Source organism: Asterias amurensis, chromosome 1 (assembly GCF_032118995.1).
Source record: "Asterias amurensis chromosome 1, ASM3211899v1".
Taxonomy (NCBI): Eukaryota; Metazoa; Echinodermata; class Asteroidea; order Forcipulatida; family Asteriidae; genus Asterias; species Asterias amurensis.
In genome coordinates this window covers 37828239-37849864 of record NC_092648.1, presented here as the reverse complement: position 1 = coordinate 37849864, position 21626 = coordinate 37828239, and the positions used below count along the sequence as shown (strand labels likewise).

General features: G+C 36.6%; 1 protein-coding gene across 4 annotated transcripts in view; it reads left to right on the top strand.

Annotated features, from left to right (window-relative positions):
- Positions 1 to 1179: 1179 nt before the first annotated feature.
- The window catches only part of LOC139939141 (neurexin-1-like), a 102115-nt gene continuing 81668 nt past the window's right edge, over positions 1180 to 21626 (top strand). For all 4 annotated transcript variants that reach the window (XM_071934923.1, XM_071934915.1, XM_071934907.1 and 1 more), the window contains exon 1: positions 1180 to 1267. The gene's annotated coding sequence lies outside the window, so the exon portion shown is untranslated. The remainder of the gene's footprint in view (positions 1268 to 21626) is intronic.

Sequence of the window (21626 nt, the reverse complement as noted above, 5' to 3'; positions counted from 1 at the left end):
CATTAATTGAATTTTGTGATTTTATATTTCTTGAATGATATATCCGGAAACGCATGAACTTAACGTTAAGTTAAGTATCCGGGGATTTATGCTTAGTGTTGATTGTTCCTCTGGATATTTCAATCGTATCTTTTCAAGGCAAATTTGTTTAAGCGGTACAAAAAGGGGTTCAGTTTCAGTTTTTCTTCAATTCTACGACCAAAACCCAGCGTTGAGTGGGGGAGGGCGGGGCTATTCAAAGTGATCAAATTACAGAAGATTTCTTTGTCTTTAGACTGACCTTGGAAACACTTACGAAGATGATATGTACATTGGAGATCAGGCGCGAGGAAACATTGTCTTTTGGATGCAGAATTTGATCATGGTGTATGGTGTTGAACTTGATCCAATACATAAACTGCGAGTTTGCTTTTTGTTTCCATAGAATATCGTATTGATAACGTTTGAAAACAAAAATATATATAACATACATTTTATTTTATTTCATAATTATGTGCATAATAACATAAGTATGTGGGTATTGGACCCACAAGCCTGTATAGACTGCTCACATTATATTAATAACGCATTAACAAATTTTATGAAAAGTGATAGTGTCACCCGATTTATCTTCACGGCCCGCCTAGCCTACTGCTTTCCACTAAGTAAACTTTGGTAGTGGTATTAATGGTAGTGCTTTCTGAATATTTAATGGTCTCCTTTCTTGGTATAGACTCATTTTGTCGAGGTGTTTGAATCATTATTACTTAAAAATCTATAAACGCAATACAATTTGGTTATACACATGTTATCTGGTTGTTATCGCAGAATGGAGAAATCGTGTTTTTCTACACACAGCACGCTACTCATTGTTGATGAATATTCCATTTTTCGTATAGGGTGTATCACTTCCTACATATACATCGTTATTTTATCAACGAATGCGAATACCTCAATTAGCCATAATACACTTTCATATCAAATAAAAAATAGTGTAGATGATCAAAGCTGCGTCAGCTTCGTGTTTCGAAAAATTAAAACCAAGTGAACGGATGAATGTTATGGATATCTTATATAGCTTCCCCTGTCTTAATATGGACCGGTTCAATCAATTTGACAGCTGGCCGGCTCTAGCATAGAATACTATTACTACGTGTATTCGTGGTGTGGCTTGGCATTTACTTTCTGCATTAATTGCTAGGCGAGATCTCGGTCTACACGTATAATTATCTCAAATTCAGATTTATGTCCCGTGGATGATTTGCCTGACTTTCATCGAAGATCAAAGGTAAGCAAATGAACTTCGTCATCTTTAAATACTTTGAAGAGATGTAGATGTGAGAAGATGGTTACACATGAGGCTAATGACCCATTGCTCGGTCGTGTGTGTTGTTTCCTCCTCTGGCCATGACATTTTTTAGGAAGATGCGAATTGTGTGGTTTATGCATGCAGAGCAGTAGCCATACACTAGCATGACCTCCAATATGATTGTGTGTACATGTCGTAGGATACGATTGTTATGTTGGAGGATACGATCGACATGATGGAGGATGGGTTCATGTTATTGTAAAAAGCAGTTCTTGCTATATAAAGTGTATGGTTGGGTTAGATGTTGCCCTACTATGGCCCACTATGCTAATTTCACAAAATTATTTTATTGTTTAAACTTTAGGCCTATAGACCAAAAAACTGTGTCATGAGCTTGGTGAAACATTGTCTTCTAAAATAAGTTCTGTTTTAGTGACCCACTTACTTTCCAATCTCTTCCACCATGTGATTTAGTGGAGGAATATAGGAAGGTGAGGATGGGGATAGGGGAGGGTGGGGATAGAGGGGGGAGCGGTAAATATAGGGGGAGGGTGGAGGGTGGGGAAAGGGGGATGGAATTATCCAGAGCGGAGATAGGTGAGCTGTTAGGTGAGGGTGGGGATAGGGTAGTTGCGATAACGTAACCCTCCTGCCGACAGACGCCGTCGGCAGGAGGGTTACGTTATCGCAACTAGGGATAGGGGAGGTTGGGTACTGGACATAGGAGGGAGGGGAGGGGCATGATAAAAAGTGGGGATAGGTGTGGGTTGCTTGGGAGGGGAGGGTGGGGATAGCGGAGGGGCGTTATACGGGGTGGAAATATTTGAGGGCATTGAGGTTGTGGATAACTTAAGGGGTGTATACTGACCATTCAAACCGGGGACCTATAACAAAAGAGGACAATGGGGTCTGCTGTTTAGGAAAGGTCCACAGTCGGAAAACGTGTACAACCATAAAGGCACTTTGGATGTTGTGTGTATTAGGGCCTGTATTTTAAAATCTCTATTCATCACTAATCAAATGATTCAAAGCACATGATTTTAGACTTTCTAAAGGCCCCCCCCCCCCACTTTTGAAAAGTAGTCGATTTTGCCCCCCCCCCTTTTTATATTGAGCTTAAATTAAAGCCATTATACACTTTCGGAACACAAACAAAATAAAAGTTTGTAGATTTACAAATAACTTTCAGGGTTTACAGAAGGTAATGATGAAAGACTTCTCTTGAAATATTATTCCATGAAATGCTTTACTTTTTGAGAAAACATTAAAACAATTATCAATTCTCGATATCGAGAATTACGGATTTATTTGAAACACATGTCATGACACGGCGAAATGCGCGGAACAAGGGTGGGTTTTCCCGTTATTTTCTCCCAACTCCGATGACCAATTGAGCCTAAATTTTCACAGGTTTGTAATTTTATATATAAGTTGTGATACACGAAGTGTGGGCCTTTGGACAATACTGTTTACCGAAAGTGTCCAATGGCTTTAAGTATAGCAGTTTAAATATAAGGTTTGCTGACAACCCTGTTTGTAATTGTACACACCTAAACTAATCTTATTCATCAAAAAACATCAATTAAAGCCAATTGTAGGCGCATTAATTGCTATCCCTGGACAACCAGTTCCGCTGGAAATATTCCATGTTTTCTGGGTGGGGGGGGGGGGGGGGTGGGGGTCAGGACGATTATTTTTTTGTAGCACTCCCATTTGAATAAGGCTTGCCAAGCGTTTGATAACAACCCTGATGACATCTTAAGGCCAGTAAAATATTTTTTGTTTACTTATTAGTAAGGCCTTGAGCTGTTCATAGTGGCAACGGTAAAAATTATGCACCAATTTTCGCCAGCAGATCATAACCTATGCCCTGTTGATATGATGTGCCTATGTTCACTGACACACTGACGATTACATGTAATGGAACATTTGGTATCAAGAAAATAATTTTTATAGCCCACAGTTGCGTGATCAGGAGTCCGCCCAAAACCAAATCTTTATCTTTACCCATATACACCGATGTGTGTAGCACTGTATACTCAGTACTTTCCCGAGTCCTGTGAAAAAAAATTCACAGGCATTTTTACTCGGGTGGGATTCGAACCCACGACCTTTGCAATTCTAGAGCAGTGTCATACCAACTAGACCACCGAGATTGCCCGGTAGCTAGAGGCAGTTCGAATCCTATGTTTTAGCAGCGGGTACTGCAAACGATTTAATAGATGTTAAATTTGCATCGGGGATAAAGAATATTAATTTTTGGTTTTTACCCATATACACCGATGTGTGTAGCACTGTATACTCAGTACTTTCCCGAGTCCTGTGAAAAAAATTCACAGGCATTTTTACTCGGGTGGGATTCGAACCCACGACCTTTGCAATTCTAGAGCAGTGTCATACCAACTAGACCACCGAGATTGCCCGGTAGCTAGAGGCAGTTCGAATCCTATGTTTTAGCAGCGGGTACTGCAAACGATTTAATAGATGTTAAATTTGCATCGGGGATAAAGAATATTAATTTTTGGTTTTTACCCATATACACCGATGTGTGTAGCACTGTAGACTCAAATCTTTATCGTATTTTTTTATCCCCCAAAACTCTAAAAAAAAATTTGTTTAGTAAAACTTGATTCATATATTTAAATCACCTTTTCTTTAGATAATTTGTGAGCCCAACATAACCTGTGTGCATGCATAATGTGTTGTGCAAATGATAAAAAAAGCCATAGGGGAAAAATCCCCCCCCCCCCCAACTTTTAAAAGTGTTCTGCCGCCTTCGCGCTGCTAAAGATGTAGTGTTTTGAGAAATAAGCCCATTGATAGATAGCAAACCTTGGTTGATTTGATAGCAGCTTTCATCTCTTTGACCATCCCACAGCATGATTTGGACTTTTGCAGACTGTAAACAAGACATGGGAAACTTGAGATGTATTTTTTCAAAGCCAGAAACCACAAACATGTTGGACCATGAACAAGAGTCAAAAAAAAATTAAAACCTTGATGAGACTCGACCATGATGCAGAGAATGGCATTGAGGTTCAATTAACTGCAGCAAACACCTGATGTGTATTATGGACTAAGGTCACATTGGAGCATACTTCATTCTATTAACACAGTTTCAGATTGCTTTCCGTATTTCACCTGTCTTCTCATAATTGATGAGGTTCCTTCTCAAAATGGCTAGCTAGGTCCAAAGATTTACATTTCCATTTTACAGTTTTCTTGGCTTGGTGGATGTTATGTAAACTGTGTATTAAAATCAAGGTAAGCTCCTGTCCTAACCTTACAATATTTCATTTATTTAATGCAACGGCTGGTTGCTAGCGACTGGTTGGTATCCCTTCAGAAAAATAGTTGTAAAACAACAAATTTAGACTGTACGACCACGGTTTAAAGGCCTCAGATTTTTTAGCCTTTGCCATTTGCAAACAATTTAGGGCCTAATAATTTATTCACAATAATATAATGTCCATGTGATAATTTATCACGGAAATAAATTGTGCATAAATTATATATGTGTGCCAAGACCAATTCTATCCCTTTCCCCTTCCAATCTTACCCAGAATTGTTTTGTTGTTTTTGTTTTAAATGTTCCCAATTTCGCTCCTTTTTTGTGTGTGATTATCATTTACACTCTTTAAGCAAATAATTTGAACATGTACTCACATTTCTGTGAAATCCAACGAAGGGAAAATGGATTGTTAGTTCTGTGGACAAGATTTGAGTTTATTCCTACAACAATGCCCTTTCTGTCAGTGTCAATTTGAATGAATTCATGCTGACATCTTAACTCAGATTTCATCAATTGTATGAATGTTTTGTCTGGAGTTTTGTTGACTCTTAAAATATCATGTGGGTGTTGTTTGTTATGAAATGTTTTCTTAAATTTAAAATTGTTTCAATCTGAAGTATGTTGTGACATAATATAAGCTGTCTGTTGAATACAATGCAAAGTACTACGTCATCATGCAGCCAACAATCTATGTGTGGGTGGTTATGCGCTCATCTTACATTGCAAGACAAGAGAAGTCTGCCCAAAAGAGAAGTGAAACTCGGAGTGGATGCTTTAGCAACTCTTTCCTAATATGGGATCATGTTTTGTGTATTGAAAGCAGGCTCATTTTATTTCTTTTCTGAGGCTATATAAAAAGGTGTAAGTGGAAAGTACAGTTATGATGTCATTGTTACAGCAGTAAAATTGTTAGCAATACCTCTGTTCTTGTTACATAATTCAAACTGCCCTTTTTTCACTTGTGGTTCTAACATTGTCTCTAGAATGCATCTAGGGGCTGTGGGTTCAAATCCTACCCTTGTTTAGTAGCCTGCAAATTAGTCCATATTACCCAGAAAGTGTTTATTATACATTATTGCATTTCTCAGGCAACCATTTTTTTGTATTACACAGTCAAAATACCGAAATCCTTGAAAGAAAACTACAAAAACAATGAAAACACAGAAGAAGAAGTTATTGAATCAGCTGGACTGTCAACAAAAAATAAAGTTTCTGATTATTTAGAGGCTCTCCTCTCCAGCTGGCTCTAAGAAGAACAAACATTTATTCAAACTCTACACGGCAGTTAACGGTTGTATGGCTTCTGACTGGCACCCCCGAACAAAGATATTGACAAAATAGGGACACCGCCAATATAGGGCTAGATAGCTCAGTTGGCAGAGCGCCGGCACGTTAATCCGGAGGTCGCTGGTTCGAATCCCACTTTAGTCAATTCTTTGTTCAACCAAAAATCATTTACAAATTTACCCAGTCAGTTTCCCTTGTGGTTTATATTGATGTTTGTTATGTTATGCATATGTTTAGATACACTAACTGTGAAGGCTAGTCTTTGACAATTACCAATAGTGTCCACTGCCTTTAACATACTGAGTTAAATGCAAATTAAAATTTGACTTCACCTAGTTGACAACAAACATTCAGCTATAATGTGATATTATTAGTTCATAAAGACAACAATTTAAAAGCTTCCATTCAGCATAATTATTGCAGTATTGTAATAGCATGGATAGTTCTATAGGCAAGATGAATATTATGCATGATGTGTATTTAACATCCCATATGATTAGTGTTGCTTATAGATTAATCAATAATTAGGCGTTGAACAATGCTATTTAGAGAACACATTTTTTTCTGTATGATTGGCTCTTCAAGGGTGCATGTTAGCGGGCATGACAGAATTCAAAATGAATGTGCCGGTCCAAAGTATTTGACAGAGAGGAACTGCCCAGAAAACCATACATCCAAGTTTGCTGGCAGAGGTCATTGCAATAAGCAACCTATAATAATGTACTAATTGAAAACAAATAAAACCTTTCCAATGGATATTTGGTTAATACTATTGAATGTACCCATGAAGGCAACTATAATGTACTATTTAAAAATAAAACCTTTCCAATGGATATTTGGTTAATTACTATAGAATATACCCATAAGGGCATCCAGATGTGTCTTTGTAGCAGAGCCAATGTAGAGCTGACCTAAAGAGCAATGGATTTGTCATATTCAATGTCAGGGGCATCTCCATTCAATCGAACACTTGATATTGTCCTTCCTCTTGTTACTTCACGTCAAATCAGGATTTCTGGATTGCCTTATTTATAACAAATAGCCTGGCGTTTCAATCCTAGCAGTGTCTTTCTCGAGGCTAATTTAGCCTTCGTGAAAGACTCTGCTAGGGTCAAAATGTCAGGCCATTAACTATTTTTTGCATAGGTATTTTTGGTTGGTACAGCCTATTTTCTCCCTTTCCTGATCAGTTCTTTGAAGATGCCCAACCTGATCTGACTAGTCACTAGCTTGTCATCAGTCTGATCTAGAGCTCAATGTTTTTCCTGCCTAATAATAGTCAAGTTGGTTTAGTGAACTCTATTATTGATTAGATATTATTGATTAGATATTATTGATTTGACCTGATACACTAAGACAAAGTGGTCCTCATTGGTCTCTCTAATTGATTGAAGTACAGAGGTCAGCCTTCCTGGATTAAGGTCAATTGCTCAGTGAATTGTCCATTCTGGTATGTAAGGGAAAGTACTTGTCATCGTTTTCTTGCAGAGTAAATGTTATCCTATCCTCTTGTGTCTTTATCAAATACACCATATTGTGCAACCATCCCATGGAAATGAAATTCTACAAATCAAGAATCATGTATTGACAAAACGATGACAGTGCTTGTATGTTATGTCAGTGTATCTGTATGCATTCCTTTCAGGCTTATCCCCATTGCAGCATTTGAAATAAGCAACTGTGACTTGTTGAAGAACATTTGTAAATGCTTTTTCCTTCTTTTGGTAGCATTTTAGACAAATCATTACTCTTAGAAGTGAGCTTTTTTTTTAATAAACAAATCTTGTTACTTATCACTTTCCAGTCCTTTTTTTAGGCTACTTTTTTTTTTTAAGTGGCACATGAGCATGACCCATAATAAGGGAATCAATGTGTGGTGAAGAGGTTTTCAACTAGTGGTTTAATCCCAACGAGGCCTGGTTCTTGATAATTTTACCGAGACGAAGTTGAGGTAAATTATAAAGAACCAGGCCTTGGCGGGTTTAAACCACTCATAAATATGAATGATTCCCATTCATAAATACCTTTTCGGTAAAAAAACATTAACACTTTTTGGTCAAAAAGTAAAATAAATGTAAACATTATAATTGTTCAATGATTTCTTTCAACACAACACCCCTATGAAATGGTAAAGCCCTCCGCCGCCCTCGGCTAAACAACTCCTTTATAATGAGATGCTGTGCGCGTTGCGCGTATTGCGTGATGTGGCACAACTGTCCCGGCCGTTGCTCTCGACCAATAGGAATGAAGAAACTGTCTTATAATCACAGGTGCACGCTCGCGTGTCACACCAACGTTTCAACACTTTTTACTGGTCATAAACAAAGGTTTATACACACCCCTGTGACGCGCTCTCCACCAATAGGAATAGCGAAACTGTCTGAGGTATTTACGAATGACTTATTAAGAACAACCACTGAGAATGAAGTACCAAATAAGCACTATGAATATGACGGCATTTTTAAAAAAGCCTGAATTGAGCAAACTGTGTGGCATGGTCACTGTGTTGAGAGAGAGATGATAGACTAGTGTTATACTAAAAGGTAAATCCTCTAAAGATATAGAAATGTGAGTGGTCATTTTGGTCTTTGGGTATGTATTCAGAGTACAAAGGTTGCTTTAAAGGGTGGCTGCAGTTTTTATTTTTATTCATTTAAACGATGAAACATGACTTTTTAAACCTGAAATATTTTTTAATATTTTTTATTAAATGCACAAGTATTTTAAAAATGGTTTTCAAGATATTAGGGGAACCCACCCCGCCCCTAAAAGGGAGCCTTCATTTGCATAAACGTGACGTCATGTCGGTAACCCGAGCCGCCGGGCCCCCTGGCTGTGTGCATATTGAGACGTGTGCACTGTGTGGCCTGGTACCTAGGGCGTGTAGTTAGGGACCAGACTCTTTTTGCCGACGATATGTTTGAATTCCCGACGTGACGTCGATGGTAGGGGGGCGGTAACAAACCACAAAAGGGGGGGCATGACTTATTCGCTAATTACTAAAGTCAGATATGTCGGGAATAAACAAAACACATTTTATTGATGTTCAATTCATATATCAGAAATAAATGACAGCAAAATTAAGTGTTTTATTTGAATTCACTGCTGCATCCCTTTAAGGTGTCCCTTTAACTGCTCTAATTGTTTCACAGGTTGTTGAAGCTAGCACTCAGTGATTTCACTGACCATTGAGAAAAAGAGAGAATAACGGAAATCACGTCTCTGTATTCCATTATTTGGGTGACATATAGAAGTGTCTACCTCTCCTCAGCATTCATTAGTAACCCTCCCCCTCTTCTGTTCCCCTCTTCCCCCTCCCCCTCTTCATGCAGGGGTTATTTGCGTTGGTAGATAAATCAAGGCAGGTCCTCACTAAGTGATTATAAACTACATCTTTGCCATGTACTCTGAAGAATATTCCTTATTTTTGTGCCAGCAAGTTATGTTTTTTTTTTATCCCCCCGTTTTCAGAAAACATTACTTTTTTTGTGAAAATGTCATCAGTATCAAAATTCTGTGTCACATTTTGTTATACAGTTACTATTTCAAAAAGAACAAGGATTTTATCCAAAACATTAATTAGTTTCAATCAGAAAGTCAACTCATTATCGAGTACAAATACCAGTCCTCCAGGGAAATGTTTACGTCTGAAATTCTTTCAAAGTGTACAAAATAACAGAAATCGCAAATGCTGGTATTTGAAGGCCAGAATTGAAATGATCATAATGTGAGCACAATGTATCAAATATATGACAACAAATGAATCCTCTTAACTCCAACATGATTACAATGTATGTTAATTGCAAACCAGAGGATTGGATTGATACCTTTCTAAAAAGAGGAAGAAAGCAACTCAGAAATTAAAAAGGAGATGTGATTGAAAGAAATTGGCAACTTGGTTTCTTCATTCTCCAGTTCATAAGCATTTCATTTACATTTGCTGTGCTACACATTTTACATTCCCTGATCTTTATTCGGTTCACAATCTTGCCTCAAGAAGTTAGCATATAACACAAATAATATTTACGGCGAAAATCAACTCATACACGCTTCGCCAGTCTTACCAGTCCAGGATGGAATGGATCTCCTACATATAATTTTCTATCAATTTAAAAGGTTAGGGAGGGAAGGCATTAACATATACAGGTATGCATTAGAGCCTTCAAATGGGTTTTACCATCCGAGTAGGTTTCCTGTTCACTCATTGCTACAGTAATTAAATTTCCTTTAAATGGCAGTTGCTGAGTGCTGCATTGAAACCTTGTAACTGTGAGGTTGTTTAATTAGTGTGCATGCTTAGGAATTTTACATGAGAAATCTTCACATTTGCCTTGGCATTTAACAGTCAGGCTTTTTCCAAGAAATTACTCTAGCTTTTAGTGCTTTTGTAAGACCAAAAGGATGTCTAGGTTGCACGTAACAGTTTGCTTTTCTTCATGAATTTCAAGTAAGGTTTTTAACCTCTGACACATGTTTGCAGATATTGTACTATTGTACTCCCACTAATACAAACATATTTTATTACAAATTACCTAAAAATAGATAGTTCTTGCGTGAAAATTTAAATTTGTTTCTTCAGAAAACTCAAAGTTTCTTGGACTAACTCACAAAAGTGGTCATTATGCTGTACAAAAAAAAAAAGATTTTAAAAAACGAAAAATGATTGTATTTAGCGGTTGAACTGCCAATAACAGGAAATGGTAAAAACAAACAAAAACGATCTTTAAATTTAGATATAAAATTAAAGATAGAATATAGTTTTAGATGCTTGCAAAAAGCCTATTGGTATATGATTTTTAGAAGAGTATAATTTTTTATGCTACTTTAACAACTAGAATAGAGCATTATTTAAGATGCTTGTGGGACATCTACAAGTTTAAACATCTTTCCCTGTATCAGTGTATCAAATAATAAAATGAGCATGTGTTTGCATTTCAAGACTGATTTTATTTACAAGATTTTACTCTTAATTGTCTTGGAGGTCATTATATGAAGTAATACATTTGCACTGGAAACAAATGTTTGCACAAATGATGGTAAAGTAGAAAACATTGTCATAATTGTTTCTAAACGGTTAATGATGCTTTACCAATAAGAGCCTAGAATGTCCCTGGGGTATCGACATTCAAATCTGTGAGTGTGGTTAATATGGGCTTCAGAAGATGGAGCCACTCAATCAAACTAAGGAAACAATAGTGAGCCAGCAAGCAGTCAGTTGGGATCACCAGAGGTATCCCACACAATTTCTCAATTCTACAGGGAGAAATTTGCCTAGATTATAGCTTTTTGGACATGTATTAAGTATTTACCTTTTGGCTTGTGAATTCATGCATAAACTGCCTGGAGCTGTTGGCAATCCGTTGCTGCATGCTAAACATTAGTACTCAAAGCTTTCCATTTGTAAAAAGAAAAGATAATGAGATGACTCTACATCCTACTACATTAAGCTACAGCATTGAAACAAACATGTTTTAAGGTTTTATTATGTACATCCTCTATTTTTCAATACATAGTACCTAATAAAGAGTCTAAAGCAGAAAATTTCATTAATGATATTTCTCTTGAAGAGAACAGCGGATACCTGTCAACCTACTCAGATCTGCTTAGTCTAAACAATTGCAACACTATTCATTTATAAACATACCTCAGTTTGTACATTGAATCTTTGCTTAAGGGAACAAATCAAAGACAAAGTAAGCCTATGTCAACTAAGTTAACTATTTAATTTATAACAGTCTTCAAAATTTAAACAGAAATTTATACATTGATTGTCAAAAATTTAAATGTAACTCTTGAAATGAGATCCTTTTGGTACAAAAACGATTACCTAATTCAAAGTCACTTGGTACATCTACATGTAGTAAATCTTGAAGTTTGATCTTTCCTAGCAAGGCTGTGCCTGCCTTTCCTTATTTCATTAATTTTTTCTCCCACCAGGGCCATGTGGCCTTGCAAGATAAAAGATTTCAGAGCCTGCTCAAATGCCATTGGTTTTGTGTGTGCGATGACCTTCATTTTCCTATATGAGAGTCTTCAATTGTTCCTACATCTGCTTCTTCAGTTTCTTCGTTTTCATGTCTATCTTTCCCGCCCCCCCCCCCCCCCCCAACACACACGTACACAGGCAGCTGAGGAACATCCACAAGAGACTTCTATATCATAAGCCTCTCATTCTCTGCAACTACAGCTTGTATTCTGGGATGGCATGATAGACATGCATAAATACTAAAAAAGGGACAAATAAATTATGAATTAATAAAAACAAATAAATGTAAATATCTTATCCTTTTACTATCTTTACCGACAATCAGTACTGCTATCAAAATACTTGTAACCAAAATGCACAGTGTTAAAGGTGAGCAAGAACACAATGGCTCTCTCTTAACGGCCACCATTAAAGAAGTACTTCAACTTCTCATGCCACAATCTGTCTAAAACCAAACCAAATATTTGTTGTTTGTATTCAATTGCTTTACTTGCTGTGTAAGTGTGTCCTGCATGGAAAAACCTCTAATGACATAGTAATTAAATTAGAGCTAAAAGCTTCCAACGTAATAGAAACGCCCAATAACGGTATAAACAATATCAAGTTACCTTCTGCTTCTACATTTAAATACTAAAAAGATTAATTGACACTTGTGTCATTATGGATGGCTTTTGTAGGTGGCTGTACTCTCTTCTTATTTTTTATAGAAAACAAAAGTTACTAAATAGTAATTCTTTAATTCAGCACTTCAACATAACAAGGCAATAAACAAGTGTTGGTGTTATTGTTAATTGTTTTGTCTCATCGACAGCTTACTTTGCTTGAAGAGATAAATTAGATTTAATAATTTCATAACTTGTATTGGGATTCAATTATACCAGGAGACTCTTATGATTTATTCCCTTGCAAATGCTAAAAGATGCTTGAATACCTTCTTTATGAATGATATTTTCTGACAAAAGGTAATGCAGTGTACTACAATGCATGATTAATGAATTGAGATTGTCAACCTGATAACCAGTTGCAGTTTGTTTTCCATTCATAAATACCTCAGACAGTTTTGTTATTCCTATTGGTGGAGAGCGCGTCACGTGGGGGTGTTTAAACCTTTGATAATGACCAGTGTTTATAATCAGTTGTGAGCAGATACTCCGCGCTAGTCTTGGTGCAAGACGTTTCTTGTTACAGGCGATACGGGTGCTGTGTGTGAAAGGAAAACGAGAAGTTAGAACGTGTCGCACCAAGACTATACGCGCATGCGCACGAACGAAGCGGGAAACTGTCGGAAATAGCCGTCTCAGTCATAACAATGCAACACTGTACATGTAAAAACCTTGCAGGGTCGTTCCCATGTAATAAAGGCCCTCGGCTTGAGCCTTTGTCACACGGGAACGACCCTGCTGGTTCTCAACGGCCGTGAAAGAATGAGTCACTACACTTTTATTCCCTTATTTAAAATCTTAATGCACCAAGAACCTAATGAAGCAATTTGTTGAACCATATACTTTTTTTAATTATCTTGAAGTCACTGAAGTCATGGAAGTAGAGTAAATGTTGATTGTTTTTAAAAACAGCATTTGGAATTTAAGACATTTAATACTTAGAAATAACACGACGCATCTGCATAGAGCTTAGTCGAATTTGCATCAAATGATGTATAACAAATCTATTTTTTCATTTATTTATAATATGATAATTCTATTCAACAATTGCCATATTAAAAAGATAGAAGTGATATCTCCAAACTGTCCTTGATACCTTATCATTCACTAACCACAACAATCTGTTGTCTGCATAATAGTTTATAGTACAGAAGTGTAGAATTGAAATGATAGGAAGGAAAATGGATTTATTAAGGTCTGTGTTTGCATAATATAAGACAGCTTTGCCCTGCTCACTCTTGATAGACAGTTTACTTGACCGTCTGAAAATGCAAACCTCTCTGATTTTTTTGTTCACTGTTGAAATGCTAAACATGGTCTAATCACCGCAAGCAATTGAAAAAGCTCAGCGTCTCGATGCACTTCACTTGAGCTTGTAGGATTCAATGCATTTTATAACACCCAGAGCAGTATGTCTGGCGCCAAGCAGAGCTACACAAAAGTGTGTGCAAATATGGATGCCATGTGTCTTTGGACAAATATTATTTTTGCTTAGTTCTTCAAGAATAATTGTAGCTTCTTCATTGGCATCTACATCAATCTGTTTCCTTTCATGCTATTACACAAGTTAGTATAAGTTTTTACCTGATGTAGCGAGCAAGACTTGCAACTTTGTAAATTATGATTGTGTGAATGACTGTAATGTCTGGAGATTGGAAGTAAATCTTTTGCTCCACAACCCCTCTGTCTACCTTTATAAGAATGTTTTACAATGGACCGTAACACCCCCCCCCACCACCACCACCCACCACCATCTCCACCCCAACAACATGGCAAACAAGTGGATTGAAATCATAGAGCTATATATATTGACTAGAGCGCTAACACCCCGTTTTACACACACTAAGGTTTTGAAGCCGTGTGGGCGCTTCCATGTTTATTTACACCATTTGTACGGCTATTTGCGAGCGTCATGTGCGTTATGTTTAAAAGGCGCGTACACTTTTTTTAGTACGTCAATCAAGTCGAACTTACGCCTTTCGGAGCATGGCATACGCGAATGGGCAGTCGCGTATGTAAGCGCACACGCCGAAGTAAAAACAAAATCGCGGCATTGTGTGTTCTCTTAAAATTGAAATTGTTCCGTAGTCACGCAACACATCAAACATGTCTGCGCCCAGAGTGGCTTTAAAACGCGGAGCAAGTTAGCGCTCTAGTCAATATATATAGCTCTATGATGGAAATAAATCAATTAAAGAATTGTAAAGATTCCCCTCTCAGCCCTTACCCTTCTATTTATTTTACATCATCTATCATCTATCATCTATCATCTATCATCTATCATCTATCATCTATCATCTATATCTATATTCAAACTGTTATCCAGACTAAGAACTGACTATAGAGTCAAACTGCAAGGTGAACCATAAGCAGTGAGTGAATCAAATTGCATAAGAAGCCATGATAAGGAGCCATCGAGTCTAACAAGGAGCTTGCTGAATTTGAATACTACCTGGTCAAACTGTCCCAAAGGAATTGGCTCATGGGCTAAAACCTACTAATTGAACTCTATCATTTCCATATTATGGTTGTCTCATACTAGCTTTGGTTTGCTTTGTTATGGAACAGTTAAGAGGCAAGAGTTGGGAGTCATTTATTTGATAACATTCATCAACAATCAATTTCTCAATGCATCTGTTGTAATGGAATGATCCAGACATGTGTTGCTGCATATCCCTACTGAGCATCAGTGTATGTCTTGATAACGTTCTAAGGAACAATGGTCTGCATAATGTCTAAACTTGTTTTGTTTCATAATCCTTTTGGTAATTCAGTATCACATAAATATCTATCTGTTGGTTAAAACACAAAGTTTTTAATGTTTCCTTTTTCAAACCTGGCATATTTTACCACATCATTTCTCTCATTGTTACATTTTGTCATAAACTGTTAATTCTTGGACTTTGCAAACATGTATTTTCCTTCCTCATAGGTCAAAGGCAAGTACAATATATTTGTTCATATATATATCCTAAAAGAAAAATTTATAATTACATCACATGCACTGATCTGTTTATACTTTGTGCTTTCTACAGAGTCCTGGGTAAAATATACACAGGTCTAGTTATTGGGTGAGATTCAAACCTTAGACCTTTTCCATTTTAGAGCAGATGTTCTAAAGTAGGCCCAAAGTATTTTATGCCTCGAAACTTTTGAGTATTTGTTGATATTTAATACTAAGTTTTAGAATATTCACCATAAAACTGTCTGCACAAGGAATCCGCAAAAGTACTTTGCACTCTATTCAGTAGGCCTGAAGAAAAAGGTGTAAATAATTATTTATTTCTTTCACTTACTGAACTAAAGAGAGGACATAATTTGAGATTGTGAACATGACTCCAAAATGGCTCTCGAGTCTTCCAGCTTAACACAATTTACTCATGATGTAGATTTGTGTTCATGACTCGGTAGTTATATTATCCACTAATGGAGTTGTTTAATTGGTAATAGCAGCTAGCTCTGTAATTACATTGTAGATTAACATGTAAATGCAGGGGTATGGATTTAGGAACTCCATTGTCTGGTTTATATTGTTTTGGTCGTTTCAATACCATGGCCAGGGCTTAGTTTTATAGCATGCAGTACGTTCATGCTTTGAGTATTTTACATGTTTGTCTGGAACTGAGTATAATTATTGAAGGCTATGGACTTTAGGACAATAATGTGGAAAATAAGAATGGAAAGGAGTCATAAAATCATAAGCCTTTATTATTTACTATTGTTTCAAAAACAAAACGAAAAGAAAACAAATGAGCAAGCGCTTTTGTTAATTTCATCAACATTTAAGAATAAAGCATACGCCTGTCTTTAAGTTTTAGACAGAACAAATTCAATGCTTTTTCACTGACAGTAGTTCTGCAACATGGCAAAAGGAATTGAAGCCTACTGATTGAAAAGATCAAGTTATCTATTTTTTGTGTTTGAGCTTTAAATAAATTAAACAAATTAAAAATCTACAAAAAATCAGTACAAATTGTTGAGCCATCCAAGAACTGTTAAACTGTTGACAGGAGACAAGTTGTTTACTCACTTCCCATTTCTGCCCAAACAGGAAATACAGATTTTTTTTAAGAGAGCACTCTCTAATATTTGTTTTTGTTACCAAGAAGGAAACTCATCATCCAGCACAGATCCGACTTATGAGGAATGAATGTCCGAACATTAAACAAACATTTAATGTGAATGCCCTGAGAAATTCCGAGCGTCAGAGTGCTTTCCTTGATTAAACCAACTTGTCATTAATATGTATTCCTTTCATCAACGACATAAATTGAAAGAAGCCGGCTATATCAGTCCTTAAGCTGGATCTTCACATGTCGCGCTTGATAGATCCTTGTCGGTGATGATCAAAATGTTTTCTTGTCTTGACTTTAGTTATCTCTCCCTGTCTCTCGCTATCTCTCGTCTCTGTCCCCTCATTCAGGAAGATAATCATATACAATGAAAACATAGGATTGTTTTGCAGCTAAAAATTCATATTGATAAATTTGTTTTCATATTTGTCGGACCCTGTTATCAATTGCATATTATAACTCAATTTTAATAGTCCGACGAAGAATTCTTACTTTAGTTTAAGAGTCCGACGAAGATTATTTATTTAGTTTAAGTTGTACAACGAAGATTCTTAAGTTTATTATAGAGTAACTGTTGCAACTTTCATCTCCTATATGGGTGTTAGTCTTTCTTAGTTTTATATTTCTGAGAAACATTTGTTTAGAGTACCACATCCTTGAGAGGAGTGGCCAGAGTCACTGTCCAGGAATTCCTTGACCATAAGACATAGCAGTTGGTTGCCCCCCAATTCTATTCAATTCAATTCAATTCAATTTATTTATTTCATCACAGATTACAAGTAAAAAATGAAAATTGTTTTCCCTGTGTGCACTAAAAAGATTCAAATTTGATACTTTAAAAACAAAAAAACATTACATTTTAAAAACACAGAATTAATTACAAAAATTTAGTATAAGCAATAAATAGGCTAGTTCAAATAGGCTAGTAACAACTAAGTTACCTTATAAAAAGTGAGTTAAAAAGATGAATAGCACTGGGTAAAAAAGATAGTCTGAACCGGTTTGTGCGAGTTGAGAGAGAACAGTACCTTCCTAATGGGAGAATGTGAATGAATGAGTGAAGTGGGTGAGTTGGGTCCTGGGTTATAACTTTCAGTTAATTTACATACTGTTTGTCGAGGATTTCTCTCATGGGTTTTACTTCGAAACCTATTATCTTGCTGGCAACCTTGGTGATACGATCAATTTTCTTCTGATTTTTCCCAGGGACATGACGTAAGGCTATGTTGCAAGGTCAGTAGTTTCCTTGAAGTGTGCCCAGATTTGATTGTCTTTAGCTGCACACACATTTTTCTTTTCTCATTGGTTAAGCCCAAGCAGGATGTTATTGTTTTAATATTTCTGGCCAATCATAGTTTAACTTTCCTGTCCGAGTGCGTGACCAGCTTGGTATATCCTGGCTCGTTTTCCTCTGGATCCTCAGAGCGAAAATCGGCCTAGTGCAAGAAAGACTTCTAGAAAGTGTTTAGATAGTTACACTTTGCGTAGATTTTGTTTGGAACATTTGTTACTTCCCTAAGTACGTTCCTAAATCCCTTTCTTGCATCTTTACCACGTGCTCTGTTGATACAGGTAAGCTTTGACTATTTCTTTCTATTGTATAAGATTTATCACTTGTGCATTTGACTTTTGAAAGATTTGTTCGACAAGGTAGTTGGAGTAAATCAAGATGGATGGTTCAGTTCAATATGAGTTTTAGACCATTACATGTTGATTGTTCGAACAATGCTGCTAAGATGTATAAATTCCTTGAGTATTTTATTGTGTAATCCTTTTTATTGTTTATCATGTGTACGGAAAAACTTTGGGAGTTCCGTGTATTTAACCTTATATTTCTCTTACTTTGTATTGCCTTTATATGATTTAGTTGTGTTGCATTTATTGCTAGTTAGCAATTAGATTTTACACTCAGTGCTATTCCTTTGCCGTTCAATACGTTTTATTGTTTGATAGAACCTATTTGGTTTATCAAAACACCTGTTTCTTTATGTACCGTGATTTCACTTAGCCTTCCACATTTGATTATTATGTGATTGAACTATTTCTGATTTGGTGTTTTCGTGTTGTACACATGTACACACACAGATGGTTTCTTAGCGTTCCCTAATGTTTAAGTTTCATGAAAGTTATCAGTATGCACTGGAAGAGTGTTACTGTGTTTTATATTTTGTTGTTTGATCTTTATATTTGTGTAAGTCATAGTTGAATTAGTATACATGTATGATGAGTTAAGACTTTTAAAGAGCGAAAATCAGCCTAGTGCAAGGAAGACTTCTAGAAAGTGTTTAGATAGTTACACGTTGGGTAGATTTTGTTTGGAACATTTGTTACTTCCTTAAGTACGTTCCTAAATCTCCTTCTTGCATCTTTACCACGTCGTAGGCTCTTGATTATTTAAAAAAGGTAAAAACCTGTGACATATTGTTTCTCCTTTTGGAGATGGGTATGTTTAGAAACGTTTTGTGCTCTCTAAACATATCATGATTTGACTACATTATGAGCAGTTGACACTGATAAGAATACACCAATCACAATATCAGTATCTCACATACATTATATCACTATCTAGGTACAACATTAGGAGAAACAATTAATAATGATAAGTAATTGCAATTGATGGCAACTCAGCACCCATTGCATGCGTAGTAAAAACTAGGATATGTGAAACTCTCTATATTAAACACTGTCACAGCAGATTGGTCCCAACTAACAATACAGTGCATAGGAAGGTTTTATTCTAGGATTAATGATCCATTTTATGGTGAGCAGAAATGCATACGAAGCACATACTGTATGCAGAAACAGCTGTGGCCGTCTATTTTGAGTTTTAAAAACACAAAGAACTCATTGCAGATAATGATATACCTACCATGTTGGTCTACACTTGAAGAGAAAGGCAATTTTGCATCACTATCTACTAATAATTGATATTAGGTCATGACACAACCGCACACCATAGTTTGTACACCCACAGTGAGAACCAATGAGTGGTTGTCTTGCTATATAATATGCAGTCCATTTGCATTATAGTCTATTTGACAGTGATACTTAATTCACATAGTAATTGATATAAGGTCATGACACAATCACACACCATAGTTTGTACACCCACAGTGAGAACCAATGAGTGGTTTTCTTGCTATAACATGCAGTCCGTTGGTATTAGTCTATTTGACAGTAGCGATACCTCACATAGTAATTGATATGAGGTCATGACACAATCACACACCATAGTTTGTACAACCACAGTGAGAACCAGTGAGTGGTTGTCTTGCTATAATATGAAGTCCGTTGGTATCAGTCTATTTGACAGTAGCGATACCTCACATAGTAATTGATATGAGGTCATGACACAATCACACACCATAGTTTGTACAACCACAGTGAGAACCAGTGAGTGGTTGTCTTGCTATATATGCAGTCCGTTGGTATTTGACAGTAGCGATACCTCATCACATCTAGTACATGTAGGCGTCTTTATACTAACCTCAACACTATCACCCAGCATTCTACCTGATCATCACTGTACAACACACCATACAGTGAAACAGTGGACATGCAAAGACACTTCTTGACCACACTATACCTACAGTCTGTTCTACATTAATGACCTATGATTACTGCGCAAGCTTCAGCATACAGTATTTATAGCACTGGGAGTTGATCATCAGGAGGAATAGTCTTTGCTTGATGTTGACGCTGCTAGCTAACTACAGTGAGGATGTTATCTGAAGTGATGTGACTAGGGAATTTGAGATGGTGTTGGTAAGGCTTTTCCCAATGATTTCTTAATGTTTGTTAGTGTAGTGCATCATCTATTTATGAAGGGAACCTTCAACATTTGACTAGACATCTTGAAACTGAGGCCTTCAGGAGATTATTGCATTGCATTCATGTTTTGCTGGGAATGATCCATGTGGTTTATTAAAAATAGATGATTGTGTGCATTTGAAGAAATACAAATGACTGTATGTTTATTGCATGCTTCACTGTTTCAAATCCACAGTACAGTATTTATATATACCTCATCCATTCTGTAATGAGTTGAAATAAATCAAGGTTGAGGCTCTTTAAAAATTTAAAAAAGAAACAAAAACGCAAAATGAATTGAGATGTATGACCTGATGGATCAGAGTGTTTGCATAAGGTATAAAAAGGTAGCGACGAGTTCTTTAACAGCCGTTTAAAACCTGCAGGGTTGTTGCCGTGTGATAAAGGCCCGATCTGAAGGGGAGGGCTTTTAGCGCATGGCAACGACCCTGCAAGGTTTGAAAAGGACGTTTAAGAACGAGTCAATACTCTTTTATTCCCATTCATAAAATGCCCTTTTGTTAAAAAATGATTTAAAAATACAATTATAGACACTTTGAAAGTTGAAAACTTGAGTTTGAAATAAGAGTCTGTTGTGCGTGGGTTGTGTGTACGTGCGCGCGCTTAGAAATAGATTATGCGTGCGCGTAGAAATAGATTACGCACGCGCGCCTTAGAAATATATTACGCGCTGTTACTATTAGCTATGAATTGTGTTCCGCGTGATAATCTTGCACGCCTGTCACGCGGAAGACAGCCGGTCATAAACACTGGTCATTGTCAACCGTTTAAACACCCCCACGTGAAACGTAGAGAAACTGTCTGGGGTATTTCTAAATAACGATTAATGTCTGACCTTTATTAATATTCATCACATAATATGCACACTAAAAGTGCAGCTTTGTTCGGATTTTCTTCATTATTTTTGTCGATAACATTGTTACTGCAGTGTGGCATTTTTATTGAAATGGACACAATTTTGTCCCGCCTATTTCTCTTTCCATAGATTGTTAAGTACTATAATGATTGTATTGGAGATAAAGAATAATTTAATTCATTTTCTATTTTGGTAATAATTTAATTACTTTTTTCTGAAGTGTACATCTGAAGAGAACTCACTTATTATTCATCCAGCTGAATATAATTTCAAAACTTTTTTCGTGTCTGAATTTGGGGCTACAGCTGCGGCTTTGGCTTACATCATCATCATGTTATTAGCAACACCCGT